This window comes from Carassius auratus, unplaced genomic scaffold, assembly GCF_003368295.1.
Source record: "Carassius auratus strain Wakin unplaced genomic scaffold, ASM336829v1 scaf_tig00013441, whole genome shotgun sequence".
Taxonomy (NCBI): Eukaryota; Metazoa; Chordata; class Actinopteri; order Cypriniformes; family Cyprinidae; genus Carassius; species Carassius auratus.
Genome location: NW_020524395.1, coordinates 1 through 19,927, shown reverse-complemented (window position 1 = coordinate 19,927; position 19,927 = coordinate 1). Strand labels below are relative to the sequence as shown.

At 37.4% G+C, this 19,927-nt stretch overlaps 1 pseudogene; it reads right to left on the bottom strand.

The window, feature by feature from the left end:
* Positions 1–221: 221 nt before the first annotated feature.
* On the bottom strand, positions 222–19,922 carry LOC113073986 (patched domain-containing protein 1-like; annotated as a pseudogene).
* Positions 19,923–19,927: the final 5 nt, after the last annotated feature.

Genomic DNA, 19,927 nt, shown 5'->3' with positions numbered 1-19,927 from the left:
TAGGAGAGTGCTGCATAATTTGATGGATGCTGAAAACTTGCTACTTCCTTTCGCTACTATTTTTCACATAGTTATTTTTAAACAGAGTTGGTCTCGATTAATTATGTAAGCACAAGGCTGGAGGAACGTGAGGTGCATAACATTTAGAAAAACACCGAGTGATCAAACAGAATTGTGTTGGTGCTAAATAAGAGCAAATGGACTGTTTGTGATATCTGCTCTTACAAAACATATATGAATACCCTCGAGGATACCCCTAGAGATCGAAAATAAGCAGGAACCCACCTGCTTAGATTCATGCTCATAACATTTTTGGAGGCCTTCTTTTTAGGTCTTTTGTATTAGTTCATGTATACAGACAACCTTCCTTTACAAACCTTTCATTAACGGCTAACATCAGCTAGCAGCTGCAGATGTTATACACTGTTCTAGATGAAGGGTACACAAGAAATGAGTGAAAAGGGGTTTTTAACTCTGGACAGCACTGTTGTTGATTGCTGGGGTCGCGAGGGTCACCCCAGGGGCGAGAGTGCCATACTTGGCCACCTCTGGATCTGTGAAGTGCTGCCTGATGTCGCCCCCTAGTGTACGGGAGCTGATTTCTTACCACTTACGTTCACACACATCTTTCAATCAAACATTGGTCACGTGGTCCGGGTTTTCCCTGACTTCGATGCACTCGATTTCCTCTCTCTCCCTCTCCCGCTCCCTCTCTCTTTCCCGCTCTTTCCGTTTGGCGCGTTTCTTTTTCTTGTGCCGCTTCTTAGAGGGTGGAAAGAATGTCAAAAACACCGGTAGGATGACGAAACAGTGCAGCACTGTGCAGCCTGCAGTGAGAAGGGAGCACTTGAACAGTGTGTAGGTCAGGTTAGAAGGCACAAAGAGAAGAGGCATTATCCCAATTACAAAACACGAGGTGTTCTGCAAAATGGCGGCCCCATGCTCCTCTAAAGAGATCTTGATGCACTGAGTCCGCGTATGCTCAGTGGCCAGTACGAACGTGTAGAGGTGGGGGGCACAGTGATCCATGGCAAAGTTGAGAGTATAAATAAGGCACAGGATTGAGATGCTGTCCATGTCTACATTCCAGAGCGTCATGAGACCCAAGACACCCAGTTCCACGGAGGTGACAGTCAAAATCAACCAGAAGTTCCCCAGTGGGTTAATGACCAGGAAGAAGGTGAGGATGAGAATTGTGAGCACGCTGAAACCCGACGTTAGGATGGGGGAGATGATGGAGGAACTGTAGCGGTCCATGAACACGAACGTCGGATTGAAAACGATGAACTTGATGCTGTTTATGAGGGAGAGAGGTCGAAGTCTCTCTAGCAGCTCCACGACCTCCTCCCTGGTCTTCTCAGTCGTCCTGGCCACCAAGTACATCTTGGACGCAATGATGTCGTACTCGTCTCCGTTTTTGGAGAAAATGATGTCGTCCACAAAGTGCTGATATTCTGGGCTCCTCAGAAAAGAAGTCTTGAGGATGTTGATGAAATCACTTTTGGTTGACGCACTGACATTCACGACCCTCAGATAGTGAAAGTAATTATCGATCCATGAAATCTTATTAAACCCCTGGCCCAGCGTCTTGAGGTGCTCCTGTACCGTGGCGTTCCAATACTCAATGGGTTCGTAGATGTAAAACCCGATCACTGGACTGTAGTTGCTAAAGTATTTCTGTTGGGTCAGGGCGAATGACACACTGGGCGAATTGCTAGCTAGCAGATTAATTATGTTAGAGCCGTCGCTGATTTGTAAACATCCCATGAAAGAAAAGGAGGCGTAAATCAGGTAGAGGATAACCACAAATGGCTTGACGTACGTGTTGGTAATCCATTCTGTGTAATGCTCCCTTAGGAAGTGTTGAATGAAGTGGTTCTGGTACGGTATGCTGTCGTGGTGCGTTGACAAATCGTGGCCATCACTCATCATGGTCTTGAACCAAGTGGGCTGGCGGTCCAGATACTCCACCGAGGGGATCTTGCAGCAGAAGACGCTGTGATAACGATTTTGCTCCAGCTGCCCGGCAAACACCAGGCAGGAGCCGTAGAATGAGAATACGTAGAAGTAGTTCACCAAGATTGCTACACACATGCTCTGGCAGAAAACCTTCACGGATTCGATATTGGTGAAAGGGCTGGCACCCATGCCGAAGGTGATAATATAGAGCGAGCTAGTCATGGTGTAGCACACCATCACGTCGGCGAATGCATCCGCCACTCTCTCCTTGAAGGGTAAACTCTCTCTGGTTCTTCTCCAGCCTGCCAGAAGCTCAAACACACCTTTTGTTCCATGGCCTGAAAAAAAAAAGAGAAGCAATTTATAGTTTGATGCTCAGAAAATTCGAAGAGAAACTTGATTACACAGCATGTGCAATGTCAGCATGAATCGACAAAAACATCAAACATGAGTAGTGTAAGTCCGATATACTGTACAGTATCAGCCATGGTAATTGCCCATTTTTAAATTATCGGCATTGGGTGAAAACTGTGCCCACTTGGCTGATTATAGTGTTAGATGTGTCAGTTCCAAAATCCAACAACAGCCAAATTTCAGTAGGCAATATAGTTTTTCAATTTTTACAGTGAAATTTAAGCAATTTAATTAAATTAATTAGACATATATTCCAAAACACTCGTCCTAATGTTTACAATTTTACTTTCATCCCACAGCCCTCAATCAAGGTTGAATTTCAAATGTAATCTATATAAATAAATCAAATAAACTAAAAATGTGTTAAATTAGAGTTTTTTTCAGTAATTTTATTTATTTTTATTTATTTTAAGTAATTGCATGAATACTTTGCCATGATTCAATTATACAGTGAGGTCAAAAATCTAATACTATTAGTGAAAATGCAACTATTTTTACTTTTCCCATTTAATAAAAACTATTATAATTCTATCACTTCATGCATTCAGGAAATCATCAGCCTAAAAATAATTGACTAAAATGTTACCACAATTGACTTAATCCTCAAAGTCACTTATTCATTTTAAGTTATTTTTCTTTTTTATTCATTATTTTAAAATTCAGTTTTCAGAAGCATACAACTTAAATTTCATATTAGTATTCCTGGTGCCCGTAGACTTTTGGACCCCACTGTACATCAGCATTTTTTCAGTCATTGGCTAGATAATGGCATGGTCATCAGTCATAATGGTCAACCACTAAACATGAGTTATGGAATAATAAGCCTTTCATGATAGCTGTAAGATGAGCAGTAATTAAATTACTCTTCTAAAATCCACCTATGTGATCTAGTGTGTGCACACTGTCGCTTTTAATACATTTGACTTTCATCCATCCACTAAATATTTCACTCAGCATCAAGGACATCACGGCTCATCTCTGAACACTCAGTCGCTGTCAAGAATAAGTCACAAAAACTACTCTCTTAACTCTTTCTACAAAATCATAAATTTCCATTGACCTGACAGACACAAAGAAAAAAACTAATTAACCATAAAGAATTCCGCCAATGTAATAAGTCAGATGGACTGGCTTTCCCTGCTTTTAGCTTTATTAAGAGGAATAACAAGTCCATTAGCTTGTGTGAATCCATCTGCAAGACGAGGAGGGCACATGGTGGGCTAACGGTCACCCGGTGGCCAAAGATTCAGTTAGCTAACGTAAAGACTACATGTTCAATTACATACACTCATAGAAGGGGCATCACAATCTTTCTTTCATCATCAAGCACACTTATGATAGACATTTAGCCTCAGGTTGCTCCAAAAGGGTTGCTGTCAATGGAATTATAGGAAGATGCTCTGAATAAAAGCAGCTGCTAAATGCTAATTAAAACCTAAACTACTGAACACAAAGACTGGTAGAATTAAAGACATCTGAACGTGAGCATGGGTCACCACTTGCCACATTATATACAGAATATCAACAAAATCATTGTATGAGGATTTAATTTGTTGACCCTGCCATCTCATGAACAACACTATTACTGCTTGAGCGATTATTTTGCATTCTCCAATTAAGAAGATTAATTAGATTCATTAAGTGAGTTCCGCCACAGTTGAGAAAAATATGATTTTGTAAGTCACAATAATGAGAAACTTTCTCATAATTATGACTTAATATCTCATTATATTGAGAAACTTTCTTGTAATAATGACTTAGTTTCTCATAATAATGATTAAGTTTCCCATAATAATGACTTCATCCCCATAATAATGAGAAACTTTCTCCTAATAATGAGATAATGTATCTTAATAATGACTTAATTTCTCATAATAATGACTTAGTTTCTACTAATAATGAGAAACTTTTTGTATTAAAAAGAAAATTTCTCGAAATAATGACGTAATCCACAAAAAAAAGAAAAGAAACAAAAGAAAAGAAAAAAAAACTCAATCACGCATGCGCAACACAAGAGTGTATAAAGCTATAATCTGTCATTAAATAGTCATTTCAGATAAATTATCTGCATGTAGTCTTTTGTTCATTTGTAACACTGTTGCTCTGCCAGGTAGTTATGGCTTCAAACATTCCAGACTAATATTCCAGTTAAGGAATCCAGACATTTTAAGAAGAAATGAAAGCCATTACACATATAAACTTAATTTATAAATGTTTATTTCGATGATTTATTTATTTTATTAGCTGTCCCTTTCATGCATCGCATGCATAGAATGTTCATATGATAAGCCATCTCAGTTCAAAGTTACCACGTCATCCTCTTGGTCTTCAGCGTCCCACTTCTTGTAGGACAAACTCTTAACGTGAAAAATGCTTAACGTTGGCTTGAAGTACAAAGATAGATTTAACCAAATTCAGGAATATATTCCTCTATATCTGTACCCATGAACTATCATGCTGGCACAGCAACTTGTTGGTAAATTAACAAAAGACTACTTGCAGATAATTTATTTGAAATCATTATTTAATGACAGATTACAGCATTATACACTAGATCTTTTTTTCTTTTTTTTTAGATTAAGTCATTATTTCGAGAAAGTTACTCATTATTGTGAGCAACTAAGTAATTATTTCGAGAAAATAAGTAATTATTTTGAGAAAATGAATCAATATTAAGAAAAAGTTTCTCATTTTTTCGAGAAAACAAGTTATTATTTTGAAAAAGTTTCTCGAAATAATTACATTTTATCAAAATAATTTTATTAATTGAAACATTCAAAATATAACTATAAACTTTCTCTAAATAATGACTTATTTTCTCTAAAAATTTTATTGATTTAAACATTCTAAATATAAATATTTGAACAACAAAAGCACATAGATAATTTAGGCTTTAACAATTCACCGTTCTGGTGTTAGACTTTATCACTTTTCAGATGCTAACATACAACTTAAAGGAAGACTCTACTATAAAATATGCTCATTTTGCTTAGCAGAGATCATTGAATCTGCTTAATACACGGTGTAACGCTTCTGTAATTACATTTACTAAGACCAATGGAAAATGGGAAGTTGTTATTTTCTAGGTTGATATGGCTAGGAACTATACTCTCATTCCGGTGTAATAATCAAGGAGCTTTGCTGCCGTACCATGGATGCAGCAGGCACAATGATATTATGATAGCACACATGGTACAGCAGCAAGATTCCTTGATTATTACACCGGAATGAGAGTACACAGAAGAGTCAAGTTTTAAATATGAAAAATATAGAAACTCTTTGGTCATTTTTGAGTGAGATGCTAACGGTCTAATCAGATTCAATGATCTATGCTAAGCTAAGCTAAAAGTGCTACCACCAGACCCAGAGATCGGCTGAATGTATGTTCCTTTAAACATGATGCAAAAGGGATTTCCCTATGTAGGACAAATGAGAGGTAAAGGAATGGTACTTCTAAATGTATTACCACACTCTAATTCAGAATGACATAGCGATTTCTTCAGTGTGGGCCGAGAATGAATCACCACTACATAAATGGAGTGCCATCAGGCTGCTGGTCAAGGGCAGAAAGAAAATGTGCTCAGTTCTAAAGGTCTCTAATGAAACAGGACAAAGAGACAAAACATGACTAAACTACTGCATATCTGCCTACTGTAGATCAAGCCTTTTTTGTCTTATGCTGCCCAACAACTCAATGAGGGAGACTCAAGCTGTCTTCATCTACACCAAATCAGAAAAACTGTTTCTTATTATGCTACATATAACTTAGAATTAATATAATCCAAATGGACATTATTATAAGGACTTGTATCTTTTTTCCTTAAATAGTCGGAAAGGTGTTGAGCTGTTAATTGCAAAGAAAAAAGATGAATAGTTTTTAATTACATAGAAATTTCTGTTTTATGGGTTTAATCTCCTCAAACTTGCTTAAGTGCCCCCTGCGGTAGCTGGGAATCACTGGGTTAGTGCCTTAACAAATATAAGAAAAATATTCTTTATTATATTCTCTCCATTATAAATGCTTTCAGTTATTAATATCCAGTATTATATTATTCTTTTATTTGCATCTCCTTTGTAAAACGATTCAGTTCCATCTTAATTCTGTCATCTGGTGACAGTACGCAAAAGCTTACTCCTAAAATAGCATCTACTGTATGGCAGTGATTTTGTTTCAGAAAAGCTCTGTCAAAAAGGGTCCATCCATTCAAGGCTGTAAATTAAATCAGGGCCAGTAGAGGAGTGTTTAGAAAAGTGACATCTTGAAACACGATTGACACGTTTTGCCGCAGCGGCACCAAACGTTAAAGAGTGCAGAAGCAAATAGAGTGTTTTCAAAACTGAAAGGACAAAGCCCTGAGAAAACTCCTTAAACATTACAGAGTAAGACAGATTTTTAAAAATAAAATAAAATAATTTCAATAACCTCAAGGATGATTTCACTGGACCAGCATGACACTGGACTCTCAGTATCCCTGAACGTGGAGCAGTTAGTGACCCATTTTTGTTCAAGACATGCATTTACTTTACTATCATACTTCAACATTATCATAACATACAACAGTGAGTCCATATATAGAGATTCAAACGTGTGATTCATTTGTGAATCTGTTCATTTACATGAAATGCCCACACAAACAGTGCTACATAAGAGAGAAAAATTAAACACCGTCATAGATAAGATACTGAAAAATGTAGTTGACAAAATAACAACAACAAAGGTAACACGTTGAATCAAAAAATTATTTTAGTCTTTCTACTTATCACATTGTCTTGTAAAACATACTCCATTAATATATATATATATATATATATATATATATATATTAGAGGTGGGCATAGATTAATTTTTTTAATCTAGATTAATATGGCTCATTCGAATTCTGCCGACGGCATTCAGAATATGTGTGTTACCCAAAATAAAATTGAAACAGTAAGTCTTTGAGAAGGGGTTTATCAAGCTAGATGGTGCATTAGAAATGTACATCTCCTGTTTCCAAAATGCATCACAAACTGCTTGAAAAAGCTGTAAACTACACTTAAGAAAAAAAAAAAAACTACACTACGTTCACTTAAGAAATAAAAGACAGTTTTTTCGAGCATCATTTCCAAGGTGGATATTTTGACATATTTCGTATGTATTTGTCGACACTAGAGCAAAAAGAAGCAAATTCGATGTTCAAGTGTTTTGATCAAAACACTTGAAAATGCTTATTTTTAGCGTCTCGAGTCGCCTTTCTCTGCGTGAGCCCTGAACACCAGAACACCGCGAGTACTGAATCAGGCTCTTTCACATCTTGTTGTTTGTTTCAAACTGCGATTTGTATTTGTTCGCTCCGGTGCAGGGACTTTGAGGAGAACTTCGCAGAAGAGAGCTCGGTTCAGTGTCGCTGTCCGTTAGGCTGGTCTCAACCAGACTCGGTTATATAAAATATCAAGGTGAAAGTCATCATAGCTTGCTTAGTATAGACCCAGCTCCCAACCCAACTTTGAGAATAGATTAACGGCGATATTTCTTTTATCGCCCGATAACGCAGCACGTTAACGGCGATAACGGCTAACCACTAATATATTTATTTATTTATTTATTTATTTTACATTGTTGTGTTTCAATGGTAGTAGAGCAGACTTAAAATATTTTAAATAGCAGATTCAGTTCCCAGGGTAGTAAACAGGATTATGGTAAAAGCATCCTACACAATCCAACACTCAGCACTGACCTGCAAAAAAAGAAATTGCATTGCACAAGCTGTGTTTTTGTGGGTGTGTTTGTGTGTTACTGGATATGCATAATTCCTTTAGTGAATCGGGTGTTGAAACAATGCAGACCGCGTGCACAAATAAACTGCGGGCACAATTAATTCATAGTGAATTCCCTCCCCCAGAGTGTTTCTCCCATGCTAGTGAGAACACCTAGGGACCTGAACTGCAGTGTACCCTGCAAGTCTCACAAGGGGTACGGTAGGAAATCAAGGGCTGTACCTCATGTCTCTGGCTGCTGGTGAACAGGTACAACATTCCACATAGTTAAGGAGGGCAGTTTGTCACAGGCCTCTCGTGGACAGTTCCAGCCAGCCCCGGCTGGAGGAAAACTACTCTGAGGCCGTGGTTTCAATATAAAGAGCTGCATCACCTCTCTCGCTGCAGTGCAGTGAGTCATTAAACAAAATTACTGCTTTAAAACTTCAGCACCAGAGCAGCTGCAAACACATCCATCACCGGCAGGAAAACACCCTACGGATGGACCCTTCGTACACCTCTCATAAAGCATGTCCACTTGTGACAGAAGATGGAGAAAATATTACATGGACTTCCATACCGTCTCAGTCTTTCTGTGCAGCACTGACAAGATATGTACAATAGCCTGTATATCCTCTGAAGGGATATTCTTGTAGTAGTGCAGAATATTTTAGTTATTTTGCTATTTATATGAATTTCCAAGTATTACCACATTGTTTGGACATGCAACATGGTATTATCATCATAGTTCTTCTTTGTGGCAAAAAAAAAAAAAAATGGCTTGATTTATATATATATTATTATATTAATGTCTTATGAAGCGGAAAAGTTGCATGTTTGTAAGAAACAAATCAGATATTTGGCCACTCATTCTGACGTTACCCATTCACTGCAGAAGACCTATTGGTGAGCAAGTGATGTAATGCTAAATCTCTCCAAGTCTGTTCTGATAAAGAAACAAACTCATCTGGATGGCCTTAGGGGGTGAGCACATTTATTTCTCAATTATTCTTTTAATGGGCTTTTTATGCATTCATATCATATCTTTCATTTATTTATCATAAATTTATTTCTCAAATAAACATGTCTTGCTTTTGCAGTGCAAAAGAATTGCCTTTCATTTTATTGGATGACATTATCAGTATAAAGGCAGCACTGTCCATTCAAAAATACAAATAAAATATGCTGAGAACGCTGCATTACAAAAATGCCCAAAATTAGCATGTCCTTTGACAGTGAACATGTCCTTATCTTAACATGGCACACATCACAGCTCACCGTTAATCCCGCTGCTAAGGATTAGGTGTGCGACGTGCACAAAACTCAGCACAACTCAATGGTGTCTAAGTAGAACGCTGAGCACTTTGCAGAGCCAGTCAAACGATTGCAGTCAGAAGATGGAGAGGATGGTGTGACACTTCTGAGGCTGCTGCTTCTTGTGGCACCCCACACATCTGCTGCATCTGCAACTGCTAATGAAAAAGCTTGTGCAAATGCACCGCATGTAAATCAGCAGAGGGCTTGAGTTACGCGCACATAATTTCATTGGAGTGGACCTCATCAATCCTGCTGTTGACTCTACGAACTATCATTTAGCTGTGTTTGGCAATGAACAAGTTTCCTTCTTTTTTTTTTTTTTACCTTGGAATTTCAAGATTGGCATTTCAATGGAAACATAATACAATACACTACCATTCAAAAGTTTGGCGGTTTTAATGTTTTTTAAAACAAGCATTTATTTGATTAAAATACATCAAAGCAGTAATATAGTGAAATATTATTACGAAATATAATATGATTAATATATGTATTCTTTTCATCAAATATTAAATTAGACATAGTATAAATAAGAAAGAAGAAACTGCCCTGAGATCTTTTATGCTAAACATAAAGAACCAATCTTAAAATAGCCAGGAGAAAATACAGTACAAAGTATTCATATATGAAAAAGACTGTCCAATAAAAGAAAAAAGAAAAAGATAGCCTTATATCCATCTCGAATGAATAGTTAAAACTTTTAGATCTTTCTCATTGCCTACTTTTCTGCCGAAACACAGAATGAGCTGAATAAAACACCCTGCATTTATTGTGCCATGGGCCACACTATTTCATCTATTAAAATTTCTTGACCTCAAACCCACAATTTAATTGTTCATTATCAGTTTCGCACAAAGTAATGAGGCTACTTTGATATCAACAAGACAATGAACTACAATATACAGTAGCAGCTCGTACAGTTTTAAAAAATACATCAGCCTAAAGCAGCAATCAAGGAAGTGGTTGAATAGCTTATGATCCCCCTTTTCCATCACTCGCTTTCTATACGCCTTGGCTTCAATCACATAAACTCATGGGAGAATCTACCTTACAATCTATGACAGCATTTCATGTCATTGTAAAACATTCCACTGTCAGCATGTGTCAGTGTGTTCTAGGCCTTTACCGGAAGATCTATTTCTCCTAACAACTGTACTCCCACACTAAAAACAGCACTGTTTCTTTTAGTGGTCTAAAACCATAAAGATGACAGTAAAAATATTGTCAAGTTGAAACAGCTTCCATCCAAAACACTCTTGTATTTTTAATACCAATTATTCCACTTGAAGCAAGCCACTAAACGAAAAAGAACAGAAGAATCTTGCATAATTTTCAATCAGAGAGAAAAAAAAAACAACCCTGTGAAACATAAATCATACAACTGAAAGATAAAAGGACTGGAAGTATTAATGACAAATGGAGGGAGGATGAAGAATAGCTGGACCTCTGTTTCCATTTCTATTTCATGCATCAATTCAGTAGTCGCACATCATGTCTGACCAAGCTATGCAAATGATTTTTTTTCTCTTGGCTTGCGATGTCCAACAAACCTTTCTCATTCTGATCCTTCCTCCTGACAATGGCAAATTATCCAGCCACAGGCTTAATGGCATGTAATATGTGATGCTTGAAGACATTTGTGATTAGTAGTTCACTGGTAAGACCCCTAATCTCTTCCCCAGGACTTGCTTTTGCCTTCTAGCACAGAGGCAAATCAATGGCATTCAAAATGGTCAGTTTTCAATCTACTAACACCCCATCATCTATATTTTCCTGCTGGAGACAGCAAAGGTCTGCTGTAAATGCTTCCAGTTGTATGATGTTTGTTTCTAGAATGGTGATCAAGATGGGATTGGACTTCCCAGGCACGGTGAATGTGTGTTAGCCATGACCAGGCACAATCATGCTTGTGTGGAGAGAATTGCAAGGAGACGGTCAAGATCCCAGGGCACATGCTGTTCCACAGACTGTGGCCCTAAATGAGCCCGATCAATAGGACTGACGTGCTGGGGAGTGACTACGCCGCCGCGCACACACACACACACACGTACACACACTTACATTATGGCTCACGACATACATATATGGATGTCTAAACCAATATTTTAACTTAAAGGGGTAATGCACTGCCTATGTCTTTACTTTGTACTGTTCTCTGAGGTCCACAAATGTCAAAGTTCACATACTTTCTCCTACTTTTTTTATCTTAATCTACTCTTTGATAAGTTCTTTTATTTGTGTTCATCAGTGTTTTCTATTTATCTTTCATCTCTTTTCTCGTATAATTTTCAAAGTTTTTATGCTTATCATTTCTCTGTCATAATAGTCATAGTCAAATTTTGTCAAATTGAATGTGCTAATAGGATTGCAGGAAAACTAAATAAAGGTGCAGCAATGTTTTCTTTGTGATTCTGACAGCTTTTGCAAAATCGAAGCTATTTTCACGCCACATTTTGTAGATAAGCTCCGAAATAAAATTTAAGCCAATATATAGTTACAGCAAAGACAGGTCTTTGTCCAGTTAAATTTTAAATGACGTGACAACATGGAAAATAAATTAGCATTTTCTGAAAAGCATCAGAAACCACAATAAAAAAATAAAAATAAAAATAAAAAAAATAAAAAATTGTGTGGCTGTACTTTGACATTTTTTTTGGCATTGTGCCACTGCTCTGTTTCTGGCTTCACATTTCTTTTCTTTTATGAATTTTTATTTCCTTGCTGTCAACATGACTCGCTCACCATGTGAACTTCTCGCATCTGTTCAGCTTCAGAATATTCAGCAAAGCAGACTCCGACTATTTCTGGAGAGGGTGAAGGAGACCGCAAATTGAAATACTAAAACTACTTGCATGACACAGAGCACAATTTGTGGATTTTTTTTCCCATATAAAACCGATTTAATTATTCTTATTTAATTCTACAAGCCCTTTCTGGTATTTTCAGAGCTGCTTGAAGATTCTTTAAAAATGATCCTTTTATGGTGCATGAAAAACAACAACAGCAGCTGACTAAATATTGAAAGTAATCTCAATTTGGATTCACATCCCTTTTAATTATAAATGAATAAATTTGACATTATGAGAATTAACTTTATAATTTCTGTAATTCCCATGAATATATGAATTCTACTGTAACTAATTCTTCAATTACCAACAGCAAACAGCTTTACTGTATGTGCACTAAGATCAGGAGGAGAGTGAGTAGTCTGACATTGATTTCCTATCCTGTCATTTGTCAGCAGAACAAAGCATTTGCCGCTCCGCCACTAAGACATGTGGCAGGAAGCAAGTCTATAAATAGGCCAATTGCTGTATGCGTCTGAACAAAAATAACCTCCAAACTTAAATTGAAGGTATAGCACGCACTCCATCCATTGTCTCAGAAAACAGTGTCACACATTGTTTTCTGCAGAGCATCCATCTTCTGCCAAATCTTTTTAAAGGGACAATTCCCCCTAATATAAATATACCCTTGTGTAGTTTCAACCCCTTTGTGTCCCATTAAAGACAAAGATTTACTATGTACCTCAACCAAATCTGTTTAAAAAAGGACTAAAGAAAACCAGAAAAATCCAAACATATATAGGACAACCTCAATTTCAAATGTGTCTAGTCTATCAAAAGACCTTTCAGAATCATCCACAAACTTGAATCCAGTGTCACTTCGCCAACTTGACGGAGCCTCCCCGTGTCCCCGGGGTCTCCGCAGCACATTGTGATGTGCCGTGTAGAGTGTCACCATTCATCTTCGCTGGCGGGACAAAATCTATTTCTCCAGATTGTCCTTCCTTGCGAAGCTCAAATGCAAAGCACAGTAAATCACAGGTCCTCCGGTACCGTGCAAAGAGTTCAAAATCCAGTGGTCAGGGAGCAATTAATCTTTCACACTGGGCTAGGCTTGCAATAAGACTGAGCATCTGAGAGGTCTAGATCATTAGGGACGTTGTAAATGGCTGGCTGAAGCTTAAGAGGTGAGTATACAGTACAGCACCAAGCATTATTACCTTTGATCCACAAGCTCCAAAAGGATATTCAGGATCATAAAATCCTACAATACAGTTAGTCTTTTCACTGACAATGTTGCCGTCTTCTCAAATTATGAAGCCGCATGTAACTGATGGTTGATGATTATTTTTTGCTGCTACAATAACCAAACCCATCGCAGCAAACTGACTGAGAGTAAGAATGCTGTAAGCGTTATTCTCCGCAGGTTGTAATTGTGCTTTTGCACCCTGTATATCCTTGTTTTGAGGAAAACATGATTCTACCTCTACAGGAGCGAACACATCAACACGCTTTAAATCCAAAGCTAATTAGTTCCACTCAGTTGAGGGTTGTGACAGTCGTCACCTAAAGGCATCTAATGCAAGCTAGACAGGTGTAAAATCTAAGGGTGTTTTTAACACCTGCGAGATGCGTTGAGCTCAGAGTTTGTTACATTTTTGTGTTTGTTTTAGTTTGCTAGATTATGTTCCCAGGGGTCCACAAAAATAACATGTCAGAAAGAACCCAGCACTGTCAGAAACTAATGACTCTCCCTTATTCTCCCAAAATGCACAAACAATAGAAAGAAAAGGAGCTAATTATCATTAAAAGGATCAATATTCTGCAGGCTAAAACATTCACATTGCATATTGCTGCAATGGCATGTTTGCTATCTAATACCATTGAATTTATGACATTAATAATTCTAAATTAAGTTTCAGTAAAGCTCTTTTATGGTGGAGAACAAATCTGACAACTGTCATCAACTGGGTCCAACGCACGTCCTGATTTTGCTGAGTTAGATGTGTTCCTAGGTCAACATATTTTGTTGACCCTGGAACATCATTTTACTCCAAAAATATATTCTTGACCATATCCCTACACCTAAACCTAACCTTAACCATGAGTAATCCCTAAAATCAGAGGAAATGATAGATGAATGACACTGATGTACAAGCACCAAACAGTGATTTTAAGTGTAAACTTCACAAAATCTATAAACTGGTTCTCCAAATCTGATTGGTTAATCACAATGTTGTTCCAGGGAAAACAAAGATGTTGTCCCAAGAACATGTCTCACTTGGTAAAATCAGGTTCTGCGGGTCCAACACAGCAAAATATCATCAAAAATCAAATAGTGAAATTCATTTATCTATATTACTCTACACCTGTCCATTTATTTTTTTCTGTGACTCGTGACAGGTTATATCAGCCAGAATGTGGTGACAAATAACTAGTTCAAACCACGGATTTATTCGAGATTAAAGATGACTAAATGAGTCATTTTGAAACATTCACTTATCTGATTCATTCACAACACTCATTCACTAAACAGTCATTGAAAGATTCACTCAGCCGATTTGTTCAACACACTGATTCATTCAGGTAATAAACACCACTACACAGTGTTGCTTGGAGATGATTGAATTTGTGGTAACTATTTTCCATCGGCAAAGAGTAAATATAGGGGCAATACAGGGTTTAAAATGCAAGTTATGCAAAATTAATTACTTGTTTATTGAGCTGTTTACTGTATAAAAGCACAAATGCAATGTGTCTTTTAATCTGAATATCATCACTTACTGTAAACACATTTTATAATAGCCAGGCACCAACCATGTTTATCCTTTTAGTGTAGTATGTTTACAGTAAGACATTTATCGTAGTCTGGTTTTACCTCGCAGAGCTTTGTTCATGGTTTTCTCAAATGAGCACATTTAACCCGTCCTTGCTGACACCTGCATGATTTGGCTAGGTTTTACCAAGTGGCATGAATTGAAAAAAACACCAGAATTTGTTTGGATGCACGCCCTGTGATGTCTACAACAAACAAAAAGTGTATGAATGTAGAAAGTGTATGAATGTTGAAAGTGTCAAGATTCGATTATTTATTCTTTTACATATTAGGCAATTATGTACATTGAGCTTTTTTTAATTGTTTGTTTTCTTGCTGTTGATGGCCCTATCAGAGCAGATCCGCAACCCACCAGAAGAGAACCACTGCATTAGGTCAGTGTGTTCTGCCCCACCATTATTTGGTTCTTTGTAAACACGTCAAAATTTGCTGAGAAATTTAATGGTTTATCATGAGTGGTACATTAACTATACCATCAATCAGATCCACAGATCATGTTAAAGCTACATCAATTTATATTAATTTTAACTTGACATTCTTCACCATAATTATGGAATTTTTAGGCAAACATTTACAGATTTTTCACTGCACCACAAAAATGTTGGCTTCTTATTATCTTTCATTTCTATTCATAATATCACAGATTCTCCCTACATGATGAAGCCCACTGTTGCACAAGCATTGACCCCGATGACTCCCATGGAAAATAATTACACCCTCCCTCCTGAGGAGTCACACAGCAATTATAATAATCCTACACACAATCACCGCAGCCTCCGTGAACAAAGCTGCACTTACCCATGGCAAAAAAGGGGATCCCAAGCAGAGTAGAGTTAAATTTCCCATCAGAGATGAAAAAAATCCCAGCTGCCGTCACGTTGGCGATGCAGATGGTAAGGACGCCCAACAGGCCCAGGAAGGGTTTCCCCGCGCAAACAGTCCCGCATAGAGCTGGAGATGGTGGCTGCCAGGAGCACCAGCACCAAGCTGACCAGTACCTCGCTCTTGGCCAGCACGCCTGTCTTGTGGAAGTCCCGCCATAAGCTGAAGGACGTAAGCGACTGGATGTGTAGTTCCTGGCTGTCTGTAGCCAGCTGGTGCACTAGCTTACAGAATTCACTCTCCCACTTCTCAGAAATGATGTCCTGCACCACTGGCCCAAGGTTGCGGAGGTAGTAGGTGATTTGGATGGCCCGAGCAAACTTGACCTGTTGATCCCGGCTGTTTGCAGGCAAGGCCACGCCACCCAGCTGATGGCCAATAAAGGACACTCGACCATCCTAGAGGCAAAACAAACCAGTTGCTTACTACGAGTGAAATTGAATTTGAATGCAATTTAACAAGTGTACTTTGCAATCAGTGAAAATCAACTGCAGTTCAAAAATATGTTAATAATTGGTACGCTTGGAACATCTGAGGAATACTAAAGTTGAAATGACATGCATGGAAAAAATTATTTAAGAATTAATTTCCTCATTTTATTACATGGACAATGTATTAATTGTACTAATTTGTTTGCTTTTTTGATTGAATTAAAACGACGGGAACGAATTAGAACAACATGGCCATGATTTACTAAAATGAGAGAGTTAATTATTAAAACATTGCAATGATAAATATTTCCCAGCATGCCATGTGCAAGGTTCCATATTTGTCAAGGTTAAGGATGGACAAAAAAAACACAAACGTAAAAGTGGGTCCTTAAAGAGGAGAGAAAGAGGTCAGTCACAAGGTTGAATCTTCTGAAAGAAAGAGAGCTCAACTAAAACATGTGAGTAGTGCCTTCATTTTACATTTCATGTCTGTCATGTGAATATTTCATTTTTTTTGCCATGCCAATTGTTTTTTTGCATGAAGTAGATTAGTATTGACATTTCGATGTTTGGTTGGGCCTTGGTTATTTAGACTTATGTTAGTTCCGATGTGGGGTGTGTTTCCCAAAACTAGCGTTAGCTAACTATGGTCATTAGTCCCATTAAATTCTATTAAGCAATGACGTAACTTGCAACCATAATTGCTTTTGGGAAACACAGCCCCTGGTTGTGAAAAGATATTGTATCAAGGTTGTGTTCATGCGACATTCATTGGTTTATTTACTAGGTAACTTCCTCAACAATTTATGACTATTATTAGTACTGTTACTAATCAGGCTACTTAGATGATAATGACATATAAATGGCCTTGCAAACCAATGCATTTAGTATGACATTTTGCTGATAACCTCTTTGTAGCACTTCTTGTTTGGTGCCATTAAAAAGAATTTGCATTTGAGCCAAGGGCTGACTTGCTACGTCACTGCTGCATTTTCAAATTAATTCCATACTATAATCATGTGGTGACTTGCAAAATCAGCAAACCAGTTAATTAGCAGCTTTGTTGGTGTGGATTTGTTCTGGTATTTGAATGGATTTAACACATTGTATTAAAATGTATCAACAATGTATTAAAATGGTCTTCCATAACCATTAAAATAAATAAATAAATACATTTTAAAAATGTTTCTCAAGGCAGCAGTGTGTGCGGTGAGCATGATTTCATCAAATACAACTTGTTCCTGGATCAAACATCCTTGTGGATCCTGGAAAACATTCCAAACAACCAATCAGAATAGAGATAAAACTTTTTCAGGAAATATCTGTTTTAGGCTTAAAACCAGAGTTAGGTGCTTCTACACTCTTGTTAATCAGCTATCATTTCCCACTGATTTTAGAAATACATTATTGGTATGTTTAGGTTTAGGGTTGGAATTAGGTTAATTCTATATTTTTGGAAATTTAATGTTTGATCCAGGATCATCAAAAGATGTTGATCCAGGAACATGTATTACTTGTCAAAATCACGGCGACCTGTGCTTAGGATCTTTAGCTAAATGTAAGGCAAAAAAAAAAAAAAAAAAACGGCAAAAGGAAAACACAAGCTCATATCAAACCACAGCATGAAGCTAGATAAATATGATAAAACAATCTCCACAGCTGAACAACATTTTTTGCACCAAACAATGCTGAATTAATGAAATCCAGAGCAGATTGAGTGTTATTGTTTTTTTCTGAATAGTCTCAATATTTCAGCATCCAGTAATGAGCTGGACAGTGCATCACCCTATGCGGAGAAAGCGATGTAGCCTTGGATGCAGCAATACAGCCTCAAGATCTTCTGAAAAAAAAAAAAAAAACTGGCACAATATGAATGAGCTCTTGTAGAGGCCACAGAAAGCGCCTCATTCACACAGATCCTGCTCCTACTCCTACTGACGTAGGCTTGGGAAAACAATAAGATATACGGCTTGCTGTACTGTTGTGAATGCTGCAGCATTTTCATAAAGTCTGTGTCTGTGTCTTACAGATCTCATACTAGATGCATATTCAATCTCAGTTCAGGACACTTGAAATTGATTGTGCAATATGCTGCAGGAAATTATTTTATGCTACCGTAGATTATGAGTATAAACTATATTTAACAGAATTATGTTCATTTTATGCTGATATGTTTGGTGGCAAATTAACTAATATGTATTCTGTTAGAATATTTCAAGAATAACTAATTTAGATTATTGATAAATCAAAGTATTAAGTAGCTTTACAAACATTTCCTAAATAAGCACACCTTTTAATAACAATTCCAACAACGGTCTTTCCAGCATGCACTGGGGCCTGAAAAATTAACATGGTTTCACTGTTTCCCAATAACTGTTGTTGCTTGATCGTCATATTTACTGAGTAACAATACACAGCAATATATGATTCTGTGCTACCGTAGATTGATTGTGAAACGCAACATATATAAACAATGGTATATTCAACAGAATTATGTTTATATTTTTATGATCAAAATGTAGGTGAACATCATTTTAAATTATGAGGAAAACTGTACTAACTTTTTGGTTTATATATTTTCATAAGTTGTTTTAGCAGTTCTATGTTCAAGCATTTCATAGGCACAGCTTTTGCTCTAGCTTCCCAGCATGCACTGGGGCCTGAAAATGTTGTATCGCTTCACCATTTCCCAACAACTATTGTTGCTTTATTGTCATATTTAGTAACCTGTTGTCTTGTGATGGCAGGATGTTTATTACTGATTAGTTAGTTGATTGCTACCTGTATATGTGTTTCGAAATATTTTAAAAAAATTAATAAACCTATTTTAAATGAATACAACTTAAGAATTCTTCATGCAATAACAGAAAATGCTAGTGGTTCTTCTAATTCCAATTGAGATCTGTTTGCATCTAATGGTTTAACAAATAGCTCTTCTAATTGATACATGGATTGTAAACAGTTGTAGCCTATTTAATTAATAATATTGCTTGTGATATGTTGTCTTAATTGTATTGATTAAATATAATGCAAAAGGTATAAATGGTAAAAGTCTAGATTCTGAGTGTCCTCCAGTGGACATTGCATCACCAGGCTCCTCAGAGTGCAGTAGAGAACTATGCAGCTGATTCCGAGGCTGCACACACTAGATTACAGCAGCACGGAGTCTATTCATAATTCTGAGTGTTTCGTAAGGTTTTATGAGGCACAGTCGCATTATGCCGAGCTGGTTTTTGCCGTTTCATTGTTGCAATGTCGCTCCATCGCACACAAAGGCTGCGTCTCAAAAACCTCGAAAAAACCTGTCTCGTTAGTCGACTCGCGAGGTTTTGAAACACAGCCGCTTGTGCTCCAGACAATGTATGTCTCTTACCTTTAATGTTGTATTCGGATAGCTCACGGGGACCTTGGCAAAAGTGCTGTTGGACAGAACAGCTAAGCGAATGTCTTCGAATATGGTGATGATATCATCCAGGAGGCATCTCTTGTCCCGGTGGCTCAGGACACAGAGATGCGCGAAAGTGTAATTGAAGCCTTTATGAAATTGACACGCATATCCAGGACCT